Source organism: Falco punctatus (genome assembly GCF_963210335.1).
Source record: "Falco punctatus genome assembly, chromosome: 7".
NCBI classification, from domain to species: Eukaryota; Metazoa; Chordata; class Aves; order Falconiformes; family Falconidae; genus Falco; species Falco punctatus.
In genome coordinates this window covers 56990113-57000158 of record NC_137587.1, presented here as the reverse complement: position 1 = coordinate 57000158, position 10046 = coordinate 56990113, and the positions used below count along the sequence as shown (strand labels likewise).

The following is a 10046-nucleotide window of genomic DNA, read 5'->3' as shown; positions in this document are numbered from 1 at the left end:
GGGCTGCGCCCGGGCACTCCCAGGCACCTTCTCAAGGGCCCGACCCGCACGGGGCTGCCCCAGGCATCGGGGCTCTCGTTGCCGTTCGCTCCCCAAGGCTGCGGGGCTGGCGGTAAAGGATGCTGCGCAGTAACCCCCCCTCTGTACACACACCGACACGCTGCAGCCCCTGAAAGCACTTTGCGATTTTTAAGAACATCCTATGTCGTTCACTAATCGCACTTCACCTGTTGCCTTAGATTTTCAAGCACGGACTTTTCCCCCAAGTTGTTCCTGCCAACCCTCCCGTAATGCAGGGTATCTTCAATACAGCGAATTTTGCTCCCAATTAGTAAACATAAGAAAATGGACCATCCAGAATTTCACTGTCATACAGAACAGCAGATATGAAAGTTACTAAACTTTCTAAAATAAACACGAAGAATAGGGAAGTTACTAAACTCGGAGCAATTTTTTTAGAAAAGTTAAAAGCTGACATTAATTTCCAAGACACGGCAGTGTGCTTTCTCACACTGTTAGTGCTTGAGGGGAGATCTTGCTGCTCTCTGCAACCGCCCAAAAGGGGCTGTAGGCGGGCGGGGGGGGGGGGGGGGGGCGGGTGTCGGTCTCTTCCCCCAGGTCACAAGTGACAGGACAAGAGGAACCGGCCTCAAGTTGCACCAGGGGAGGCTTAGATTGGAGATTAGGAAAAATGTCTTCGCTGGAAGGGTGGTCAGGCGCTGGCACAGGCTGCCCGGGGGTGAGGTGGAGTCACCGTCCCTGGGGGTGTTTGAAAGACATGTAGATGTGGTGCTCAGGGCCATGGTTCAGTGATGGGCTTGGCAGTGCTGGGTTAACGGCTGGACGTGATGATCTTAAAGATCTCTCCCGGCTTAAATGATTCTATACTTCATACCGATCTCAAGAAATTCACAGCTTTTGAATGCCAATCCTGTCAACGTGACCATTCTCTGCAGATCTCTGCAACTGCTCAGGTACAACCTTTTGTCTCCATTCTAACTACACTATTGACCTGCCATTCACACTGGTTCCACAGTGCACTGAAGGGTGAACTATTTAGGTCAAATCAAATTTGAATTTAATGCATGCAGTTCTGCTGCAGTCAGTTAAACACAGGAGAGGAGCCAAGACAGAAAAACGATGCCATCATATTAAAGTTCTAATTTCTCAAAAATAAAAAAAATACTGCAAAAAGCATTGGCATCACACTGGAGACTCTTTTCTTCTGAAACTGCCGTAATGGCCTTAGAGCAGGGTAAAAGTAGAGGAGACAAAACCAATTCCATCTCTGTAGCGACAGGTGAGATGGAAGGAAATCATCACACATTTAAACAGGTAAGGCTCACCAGCGCAGAATCATAGAATTTGGGTTAGAAGATGACCTTTTAAAGGTCATCTAGTCCAGCCCCCTTGCAGTGATCCCCCTTCAACTAGATCAGGTTTCTCAGAGCCCCATCACGGAATGGTCAGGCTTGGAAGGGACCTGTGGAGACCATCTAAGTCCAACCCCCTGCTGAAGCAGGTTCACCTACAGCAGCTTTCACAGCATCACATCCAGGCATTTTGAATGTCTCCAGAGAAGAAAACTCCACAATCCCCTTGGGCAGTCTTGTCCACCCTGACCTTGAACGTTTCCAGGGATGGGACATCTCCAGGCAACCTGTGCCGGTGTTTCACCACCCTCATCATAAAAGATTTCTCCCTTATATCTAACCTAAACCTACCTACCTTTTTAGTTTAAAACCGTTACCCCTTGTCCTATCACAACAGACCCTGCTAAAAAGTCTGCACCATCTTTCTTACAAGCCTCCCATGTAAATACCAAAAGACCGCAATAAGGTCTCCTTGGAGCCTTCTCTTCTCCAGACTGAAAACCCCCAAACTCTCTCAGCCTTTCCTCACAGGAGAGGTGTTCTACCCTTCTGATGGTTTTAGTGGCCCTCCTCTGGACCTGCTCCAACAGCGCTAACCTCTTTCTCAAAATTCTGAGCAGGTGTCCTGTACCATCACTGCACAATCTTAGAAGTCTGCTCTTGTGTGTGCTGTAATAAACAATCACGGGGATTTCTTTGGTAGCTCCTACATATTACAAGGATAACCAGAATGCCTTTTTCACCCTGCATGGCAAACAGATTTGGGAAAAAAAGGTTCACTGTATTGTGCAAATACTTCCTACCTTATGGTCTAGGAACCAGTTACACTACTTCAGATCTATCCTGCTCAGCTTCTACCATATCACAGTAAGTTTTTCAGCTTTCTGTATTTTATAAAAGAAGATCAGGAATCTAATGCCTCTATTGGTATTGTCAGAAACCAGTGCACTATTTACCAACTTGATTTGGCCATTTAAAAAACAAAACAAAACAAAACACACACCCAAAAAAAAAAAAAACCCAAAAAAAAGAACCCCAAACACTGACAGAACTGCACCTTCATTATATGATTCTATTTATATTCCCACTACTAGCCTCCAATGAAACATTTACCAAAAAAGAATCTCACTGATGTTTAAATTACTGCCCGAGCTCTTTACTATATTGTTGCAGATAACCCATTTTCTGTAAGACTACTAAGATCATACAGATGTGCATACCTTTTTGCAGGATGAAGTCTTCGAATGTGCTCCACCAGTAAAATCTTGATGTTCTAAGGAATAATAACAAATCCAAATATGTAAGAACCTCCTGAAAAATCACTTCTGAGGCCTTGGGCCTTGGCAGACTATTCTGAAGCTATCACAAAGTTCGACTTATATGTGAATAGTCTTTCTGATGACAATGGAGATTATAAGAATAATTGTGAGCTCTACAGTTGATATCCTAGCTTATCATAGAAGTGCATATTTTGGTTTTGCTTACACTATTAATCTTGTGAAGGAAAAAAAAAAAGAAATATGACCTTGCACAGAAATTCTCAGAAGACATTACGTCTTAAGCAAGCTTAGTTTACAGTTTCATAGATATAATAAAACTATTAAGTATCTATTATAACAGCAAACTAAAGCTTTCTTTCTGAGAACATAAATAGAAATGCACTCCAGAGGCCATATAGCATAACAAACAGGAATTCTTCACCTTTCTTGTCCATTTCAGAGCACAATGATTGAGTAAAAAGACTGTAATAGGCATGAGCTACCATTTGGAGAATAACAGAAGCAACAGAGCACTCTGGTTTCCCCATCCATCTGATCTTGCAGGGTTTCCCCTGCATTAGAATCAAAAAGAAATTTAATGTTGTTTATTTTTATAAAGGGCCATCAGATCACTGTGAACACCCTATCCAAAGCTGTGGTACAGAACCTGCTTAGTTGGCAGAGCTGCTGGATTCTTCCCCAGGCTGCTAATTGCTCCAAAGCTGCTGCCTACACCACTGATCATATGGCAGTCTGCGCAGTACCGTGTTCGTTAGGACACACAGAGCCTCACCTCTGTTGAGAAAGTGCCCTATTTTTGAAAGTCAGGAATCAGCTGACAGCACCATTTTGTGCCAAAGGGGGTCCCAAGCTTAGACTGCTTAGAAAGTCCCATTATCTGCTCCAGTGGCAGAAGCAGCTGTCTTACTGGGCTGTGGACATGCCTTTCCCAGCTTTCTACTGAGTCTCTCCCCATACCATATAACCAGCACTTCATCCAAATATCTCCATATCCTCTCATGCTCTGCTACAGCCCTACTAATCCTACGTGTCCTCCTAGATCTCTTGTCCCTGTATAACACATCTGAAATTTTGGTCCATCCATACAGCACTTGCTGTCAGCTGCAATGCAGCTTCAAGCCTGATGGCTTCATTCTCTTTCCATGATGAAAATCAAAGGTCCCAGTGGTACACTGGTGATCAGCAAAGCAGAACGGAGGCTTGGGAATGTTGCTGAGTTCTGGAAACCTTACTCCTATTTCCTTAGTAAAATGACAGAAAAAACAAGCTCAGTTGCAATCTAAACCAATGTGAGAAAACTGTTATCCCCTATACCCATCAGTCTTTTTTTCAGGTAGGCAGAATGCCAGCAAGCAGCACAATTATTTCCTGGCATTTCAGAAATTGTTTCTTTAAAGCATGTCCTAACACAAGCGTGCACAACTGACATGCAGTGAAGCATGGCATACAAAAAGGATGTAAATCTGCCCATTATATGGGAACTAGAAAGAAACTATCAATATAAATACGCAAACTGCAGATACGACATCGCGTTTATCTTTTCACAATTTCAGCTTAGTCGTACAGTTGAAATAAATTGTTAGGAGATAAAACATAGCTTTACCACAAGAGTTATTTTTGTATCCAAATTACACTGTGTATAATAAAGAATATCACTTGATTATCCTGAGGCCGAGAATGTATTCAGATGGTGTCACACTTAGCTAATGCTCCCACTGATGTTTTACTTTAAGAAAATCCTTATTACTGAATTCTCATCTACTTAGACAGCTGTCCCAGTAATAAAGCACATTGGAGACTGGTACGTTATTTTGACTTGGAGAGCTAATGCTGAAAGATGGACTGGGCTGCTGAGGGCAACGCTCTTCTAAGATAGATAACCAAACTTCCTCTGATGATGCCATTACAAGATTGCACAGATTGTAATCTTTATGAATGCTATTAGAAATAATGTAATCTTTTCCTGAACTAGTTAAAGTGAAAAAAAGGTCTTATAAAGCTTATAAAACTGACAGATTTTATTGAATCCCTTTCTTCTCAGGAAATATGATAGAGGTTTAAGATAATTGGTTTAGGATTCCAAATCTACTCTACTCTCCAAACCTAGAAAGTGGAAAGGGAAGATCATTCTTTGGACTCTCAAACTGATTAACAGTTCATGTTTTTCAGTCAGCTTCTGGTGTTTTCCTTTGAAACAGTTGATACTGGTACCTGTTGCAACTATATCTTCAGCACGGATGTACCCAGGAAGGCAAGCCACAACGAGAGTTATAAATGCCCCTTCTCTTCTTCTCTGTTATCACTACCCAAACCATGTGACATGCTGGCAGCCCAGCAGCTGCAGAGTTCCTCCATCCAAATCACAGTTCCAATTCAATATTGGCACCAAAACCAACATTGTTTCTATAGCAAAAGCTTAGCTTTAAAATGTTAAAAGGCTTCTGACCGCATGCAAGAAGAAAGGCTTGATTTTGAAATTCATATTAGGTCCTAGGCTATTCAAGTTCAGAAAAAAATGGAATACGTAGGTTTGAAATGTCTTTGCAGTAACTGTAGGGCCAGCCACAATAGCAGACTTACGACACTAAGCTCCATGATTAACCTCACCCCACAGCATTACTTCAGGCTTGTATCAGTGACAGACACCAGAATGCAACCCACTCCATTTCTGCACATACATTCCACACAGATTATACCATGTTGGATACGGTATATAAAGGCTTGCTTTTCAAGGAAAAAAAACCCAAACACATTTCTAAGAATTAGAGGAAAATAAAACATACAGAAAACAGTATAATTCTGATCATTTTATACCAGAGGAGGTGGGTTTTTTCACAGAAGTAGTCTTGGATGCTCCTCTAGAATACTGCAGAAATGTTAATAGAATTAGTTTTGTATATCAACCTGGGGTGAAAGGTATTAATAGGAAGAAAGATATGTGGAATTACTTCTTCATTGCGATACTTTGGCAGGAAGGCTTAATCATTTATTCAGTTCCAGCAAATGGATGGGCCCTAAACAAATTGTAGTATTACCAAAAGAGCAGCCAACTAAAAAAAAAGTTACAGCTCGAACAGCACTAGAATAAGTGAAATTAATTATAGGAATATTTCATTAGATCCTTTCAAGCAATATTTTGCAGACAAATAAAAAGTCTGCATAGAAAGAATTGGAATTGCTAGATAATGCTTAACAAATTCCCACCTGAAAAAGCTGGAGCTATACCCCAACCCTTTTAAGCTTCCATTGTGTATTTCAGCGGCACAAAGATACAAAGCTCCTTACAGAATAAGCAACATATACTTTAAGTACCACGTATGATTTCAGAAAATTCCTACTTAATATAGAGTTGCAAGAATTAATAAATTTATGCAGAGCAAATGATGTCCCAGCTGTTATTTTGGAATATCCAGTCTTAATGATAAATCATAAATTAAGAACCAATGCAAAACAATTTCTTACTAGGTAAGCCAAGCTGGCATTTAAAATTCAAAAGAAACCCCATAAATATCTGCAAGTAGTGCAGCACAAAGAGTACTATTCAATGGCGCCAGCAGAATGTTTCATTGTCTTTGAATGAACATTCAGTAGTCTTGGAGGAAGATGCCTTAGAGATGCATCATTAGGGCACTGGCAGCTAAAGACTATTTTCCCAGAAAACTGCTCAGAATTCCTCCAACACACGTCAGAAAAAAAATCAGAGCTGAATAACAGAGAAAGATGACTCAAGGAACAAAGTCAAACAGAACGATTCAAACACCATGGCTACAACAACCCATTCGTAACTTAAACTCTGGGAATAAAAGCAACTGATCAAAACACATGACAAACGGTAAGTGGCTCTATCACATCTATCCAAACTTTATAACACTACTGGAATCTGAAAACAGTGAACAGGACTAGAGAAATCCACAGATAGCTACCCTTGAAAAACAGTCCTTTGCTTTTTGCAAAGGATCCTGCCATTCAGTAAGGAGCCAAAGGAAGAAGAGGACACTCCTCAGCCATCTATGAACCCACCCAGGGATTAAATACTGAATTTTCATTATTAAAAAAAATTATCAAACCTAATTGTCTCTATATTGAGAGTGGCACACAAACAGAACTTTTTTTGTTTTTGATAAAGGTATTCCAACAACAGAAGGAAAATTCGGAGTTTGTATACTATGGGAACTCTCTTGCATCATTCACTGTCCAGCAATCTTTCCAAGGAGGAAGTGTGGATACCTGTGTGGCCCAAGGATACCAGGCCGGAAGAAGGAAAATAGCTGGATATAAAGTAGAGGAGCATTAAGGTTGCCTCTACTTCAGAAATTCTCCTACTCTCTGCATTATATCAGGTGTAAGTTGCATCCATCCCTCTTACAGCTAGTGCTGCATGTAGTGCAATCTAACAAAGAGCTTATTGATGCTATCTGTATCCCTTAGTAATTTTCAATCAGAAAGTACGGAATACAATCAGTATTCCAAGCCTGCTTCCCCTCAGCTTTCTGTCATTCATTTTATTTACCATTGTGATTCACAGGTAATTAAAACTATTTTTGCCCGTTTGAGCACTATTAACATACTAATTTGACATATCACTATATACATCATAAATATACATGGTAAGACTATTTATAAAGCCAAGAGAAAGAAACCACACAATATAATCTTTTTAACAGATCATACAGAAGAAATTTCAAATAATTAATTTACTGCAGGTATCTATGACTTTGAGAAAACCGAACACAATAGCCACAAAGACAGCTGCAAAAGATGCACCAACTGCACAGGGAAAATTTATAAATGGAGAAGATGGCAACATGATCTCAGAACATTCACATGAAAAACAGAACTGCTAGCCATATTAAGTAGATTATTAGAGGCACTATCTATCAACTCAAGTCAAAACCACAGAACATATTCTTTGAGGTCCTGATAGTAAAATACATTGCAATTTTAAATACACAGAGGGATAACTGAAAGGTAGCTGAAAGACTATTAAAGATAGCAGTTAAATCATGCATTAGAATGTCATTAAAAACAAATATATTAAAACAATTTAAATGCATCTGCCATTTTCATCTTAAAGTCTACTGATAATCTAGAACTGAATCTTCTTCAGTCAGAAGAGTTATAGTTTCCACCAGTAACCAAATAATCACCTGTTCACCCGTAATCAGAATAAAAATCACATACACTGGATTAACTAAAGAGGAACCTTAAAGAAACTTACCCATTGCACCTCAGTACCTCTTACAGGCATGAAACCAAGTGACCACGCAGACTTCACAGACTTCTACCTGAGAACAAGATTAATCACATCCTAGAAATGATTGCTGTTCCTCTACTGCTAACAAAGCAAGTCCAGAAGGCAAATTTAGATAAACATGTCTTAAGTTAAGGAAAATTAATTGTTTCCACAGCAGTATTACCACTCCGGGAAAATGGGGTACTAAGACCTTATTCAGACACATTTCCTAAAAGATTGTCTCTATCTTCAAAGATTTTATAATCTCAAGGCATGACACAACACAAATGGGTACGGTACCAAGCAAGGAAGGGAGATGGAGTCCTTATATACTAGATTTGTATTATCAGATTAGACTTTAAACTTAAGTAGGTGTTTTTATGTAAGTTATCTAGATGCACAATTTTCAGGAAAGCTGCACATAAGTCAATAATAGAATGTAAACACATAAAACTGTATTTTGAGTATTTTGCCCTATTGAGGGAAAAAGTGTGGAAGGCACTGAGGTTTTTCCAGGTGGAAGAAGGGACATACTCCCTCCTCTTCTCCCAAACACCTTTGTTTCAGAGCTGTGTGTCTTAATTTGCAGAGCAGAAAAAGTGCAAGTCTGTGCAGATGTCAAAATGGCACATGGCTATGACACAACATTCAAATTGTTCTGGGAATACAGGATGGAGGGGGCACTCTGGCAGAATACTTAGTTCCTTTACAGGCATTGTAGCTACAGCCCACGTAAACAAGCAAGCAATTTGGCACATTCCGTGTCTGGGAAGAACCCCCTCAGATTGCACTCTCTGAATTTATCTTCCTTGTCTCCACATTAAAAGATCTGAAGATACCACAAAAGGATACGAAATGCCACAAACTGTGACTCAAAAAAAAAATATTTCTAAACAAGTAAAACAAATCAGAAAGATTGCACTCTGTTTTCTATTACTATTTTTCACTCAGTTTTGGATTATGTTCTACTTGTCACTTCTTACACACACAGATTAAAGCAGAAAAAAAGAAGAAAATCACTGCATTTCCTTTAAAAGAGTTTTCACTTTTCCTCCATAACAGAAATGATCACAAAATTTAGTGTATTTCTTATCTGTATGTAAATACAGATTTTACAACTAATGTTAGGGCAGGTTTAATATCAATGCAATTAAACATTATTATACAGTTCCTTCAGGTGGGAAAGCTGGATATTAGTACTTAAGTTACTAGATAAAGGAAATATAGCAGTAAGGAAGAAATGTAGCACCTCCCCAGCCAAATCACCTACATAAAAAAAATTTAAAAAATTGACAGTTCTAGAGTGATTCACTACAATACATTACTCTTCCAGCAGAGATCAGATGCAGCCCGATTGTGGGCTAATCCTGGGATTTATTATTATTATTTAAATATTGGTTTTTTGATACAATTTGGAGGCTGATGATTGTTTTTGCATACCTAAGTGACTACGAAAAGCTGCCTGGGTCTATTAGATACCAATTTTAAAATTCATGCTCTTATGCATAAGTGATTATCATTTATATCTTATCAAATTAGCTCAGCGTCTATTACAGGTATGTAGGGAGTCTGCTGACAAGCAAAGATGAGGATTACTGAATGTATAAATTTTTATATGAAGCAAAGCCACAATGACAGGTTTGGTTACTCACTAAGAAAGAACATTCATAATCTGGACACTCTAACCTGATTTTCCTGCTTATCACTCAAGTCTTTGACCACTTATTTACTTGGTTTTTATAGAAGATCTACTGGACCTGGCATCTCCTCCGCCTAAATATATAACCTAAATCATTAAGAAATATACAGACCAGACTTCCTCTTGATTACATATACCAGCCATTACATCTGGAACGGCAAAGCCAGTAGTTTCAGCCATCGAACCGCAGCAGAGAAACTTCCACCTAAGAATGTTTACCAAGGAGCAGACCCATCACAGGCAGAGAGCACCCAACTAACACAGTGACTCTCCTAGCAGCTGCCAAAGTATTGCCTGATTCTTACCGTGCAGTACTGCACTGTGCAGTGATGTCATGAGACCATTTACAAAAGCTTCATTTAGAACTGCTAAAAATCCCGAGTGTTTCAGGTATTCAAATTGACTAGATTCCAGCAAACACTCTGCAGAGATGATTTTGCACTGTTTCCATTATGCTGCTT

General features: G+C 39.6%; 1 protein-coding gene across 1 annotated transcript in view; it reads left to right on the top strand.

The window, feature by feature from the left end:
* Positions 1–100: 100 nt before the first annotated feature.
* The window catches only part of CYP19A1 (cytochrome P450 family 19 subfamily A member 1), a 49477-nt gene continuing 39531 nt past the window's right edge, over positions 101–10046 (top strand). Inside the window, exon 1 of the mRNA XM_080394914.1 lies at positions 101–10046. This exon is cut by the window's right edge and continues 20374 nt beyond it. The gene's annotated coding sequence lies outside the window, so the exon portion shown is untranslated.